Source organism: Malus domestica, chromosome 17, assembly GCF_042453785.1.
Source record: "Malus domestica chromosome 17, GDT2T_hap1".
Classification (NCBI taxonomy): domain Eukaryota; kingdom Viridiplantae; phylum Streptophyta; class Magnoliopsida; order Rosales; family Rosaceae; genus Malus; species Malus domestica.
The window spans coordinates 33,378,684-33,381,807 of NC_091677.1; the positions used below are offsets into that span (position 1 = coordinate 33,378,684).

General features: G+C 40.0%; 1 long non-coding RNA gene across 1 annotated transcript; it reads left to right on the forward strand.

Moving 5' to 3' along the window:
- The first annotated feature begins 1,219 nt into the window (after positions 1-1,219).
- On the forward strand, positions 1,220-1,841 carry LOC139193517 (uncharacterized). Its single transcript, XR_011577715.1, has 3 exons — positions 1,220-1,353; positions 1,437-1,534; positions 1,710-1,841. It is a non-coding gene; the product is annotated as an uncharacterized lncRNA (long non-coding RNA).
- The last annotated feature ends 1,283 nt before the right edge of the window (positions 1,842-3,124 follow it).

Here is a 3,124-nt window from a genome sequence, read left to right on the forward strand (position 1 = left end):
CGGCTCGCCCATGACTATGCTACAAACATGAAGAGGAAGCTTGACCAGATGAAGGAATCTGATGGTAAGGTTTTACTTGATCATCAGCGGTTTGTGGGTTTGTTCCAAAGGCATTTATTGCCTTCGTCCTCTGGGGCTGTACCTGGTAATGAAGCTTCAAATGATGAACCTCCAATGCCTCCCCCTTCTGGGGTTTTGTCAAGTACTGAGGCTCCGGATAACCACCCTCCGGTGCTTTCTCTTTCTGGGGCTCTACCGACTGCTGAGACTTCCCCTAAGCAACTTTTGTGAAGGCTCCCTTTTGTTTGTTTATTTTGACTCATGTATATGTACATATTTGTGGCTTATCGAAAATATTAATAAATAAGCTTTGCTTCATTTCAACATATTGTGTTAAATACACCAAAGCCTTCTTCATAAAGTTCTTTGAATTTTTGCTTTTGTTGAAACCTGTATTGTTGAAGCTTTGTGAGTGAAGCATGTAGTTTGAGGTAGTGTTCCCTTAATTTCCCGAGTGAGGAAAACTTCTCGGTTGGAGACTTGAAAAATCCAAGTCACTGAGTGGTTGTGAGACTGCCGAGTATCAAGGTGCAGTAGCATATGGTGGGAGTCCCCCAAGTCTTCAGGCGAAGAGAGTTGCCGAATGAGGTGTCTCGCGTGTTACTAATTTGTCAAAGTAACGAATCCTTATTTCAATGTCACACATTCGTATATGCTTTATCTAAAAATATTTCCAACTTTTGTGTGTTTGATGCTGCATGCTATTGACTAGACAAGATCAAGTGCAATTAGTAGCTTTTCTCTCTTTTTCATCTTTTCTTTGGTGGAATTGCTTTTCGTTTCCACTAATCAGCCTGAGTGGATGCAAGATAACACCTTTCTCTATAGCTCAGATTGCAAAGTCGTCTTCATGAAAGTTTTTCCTTATCTTGTGAACTACAACATATCCAAATTTGAGATCCATCGGAGTAGTACAACTTCAGAAATTCAAGTATGATGAGTAACTGTTCATCAATGTTCTGTTAATCCGTCAGACTTGTTGTGAGCTTCGAAACTCCATTTTCTCTTGTTCAGATCAACATACTTTCTTCATCGAAGTTGTTCCTTAACTTGTGAACTACAACATATCCAAATTTGAGGTCCCTCGGAGCAGTATAACTCGAGAAATCCAGGTATGATGAGTGACTGTTTATCATTTGTCTGTCAACCCGTCAGATTTGTTGTGAGCTTTGAAACTCTATTTTCTCTTGCTCAGATCAGCATGCTTTCTTCATTGAAGTTGTTCCTCAGCTTGTGAACTACAACATATCCAAATTTGAGATCCCTCGGAGCAGTATAACTCCAGAAATCCAGGTATGATGAATGACTGGTTATTATTTTTCTGTCAACCCGTCAGATTTGTTGTGAGCTTCGAAACTCCATTTTCTCTTGTTCAGATCGGTATGCTTTCTTCATTGAAGTTGTTCCTCAGCTCGTGAACTACAACATATCCAAATTTGAGATCCCTCGGAGCAGTATAACTCCAGAAATCCAGGTATGATGAATGACTGGTTATTATTTTTCTGTCAACCCGTCAGATTTGTTGTGAGCTTCGAAACTCCATTTTCTATTGTGCAGATCGGCATGCTTTCTTCATTGAAGTTGTTCCTCATCAACTCTTTCATAACATATCAAAAATTCAGGATGAACTAACGGTTAAATATTTCCAGATCTTCGAAACATCACAACAGCTTCGAAATCTGCAAGAAGCCGACTATCATGTTTGGAGCTTCAACACTGTAATTTCCGTTGCTCAAACAGAAATGGTTCCTTCTTGAAAGTTGTTCATATGCTCAAGAACTATAGGGTGTCTAAAATTCAGCTCCATTGGAGAAGAGCAGAGGTTGCAGAAATTTGATAGATGAAAGGAGGCGGAAGAGGGAGAGAGAGAAAAAGTCTCTTGGGTTGGATTTCTATTTTGGGGCAGATTCCAATTTTTGTAGCACCTTCATTATTGATGAATTGCTTGTACTTTTGTCCATTATGAAACTTGGGACTTTGGCTTGTTGTTGGATCTATTATAATATGTTTGGGAACATATATAAGTGAATAAATAAGAAGGAAAATTTTGGGCCCTTGTGGGTGTAAAACAAAAAATGTTTATGTTTACCCAAGTGTTTTTGTACAAGTTCAAGGGCATCTTGGGTTTTGTGAACAAAATTTGTTTATTTGGAGCAAGGTTTTATGTTGAAGCTTTGTAGGTGAAGCTTTGGTGTTGAAGCTTTGTAGGTGAAGCTTTGATGGTGAAGCTTTGTAGATGAAGCTTTGTAGATGAAGCTTTCTAGGTGAAGCTTTGATGGCGAAGCTTTGATGGTGAAAGTATGTAGAGGGAGCTTTCTAGGTGAAGCTTTTTTAGGTGAAGCTTTGTAGGTGAAGCTTTTTTAAGTGAAGCTTTTCGGGTGAAGTTTTTTTTTTGGGTGAAGCTTTATGGGTGAAGCTTTTTAGGTGAAGCTTTTTAGGTGAAGCTTTGTGGGTGAAGCTTTGGAGGTGAAGCTTTTCGGGTGAAGCTTTTTGGGTGAAGCTTTTTAGGTGAAGCTTTGTGGGTGAAGCTTTGGAGGTGAAGCTTTTCGGGTGAAGCTTTTTGGATGAAGCTGTTTTTTTTTTTTTTTTTTTTTTTTTTTTTGGCGCTTGACACGGTCTTCATTTGCTTGTTTTGTAGTGACTGTGGAAGACGGATTGCTTTCTGATTGAGAAGGGTTCCGGCATCGCTTGCTATGAATGTAAAAGAGTGAGGGCTGAGTTGGCTAAATTACCTCTTTATTGAATTCATTGCCAAATGGCCTTCATTACATAGGATGCTGAACGGCTATAGCTCAACACTTGTACATCGTGAGTCTATTTGTAGTAGTACTTCAAGTGATCAGCGTTCCATGGATGGCCAAGGGTCTTGCCATCTGAGCTTCTAAGTGTGTAAGAGCCAGGGCGACTGATGCCAATGACTTCATACGGTCCATCCCAGTTTGGACTAAGTGTGCCTTCACTCGGGACTCTGTCGCAGAGTAATCTTTTCTTTAAGACCCAGTCTCCTATTTTGAAAGAACGAGGCTTGACCCTAGAGTCATAATAGTTGGAGATGCGCTGCTTG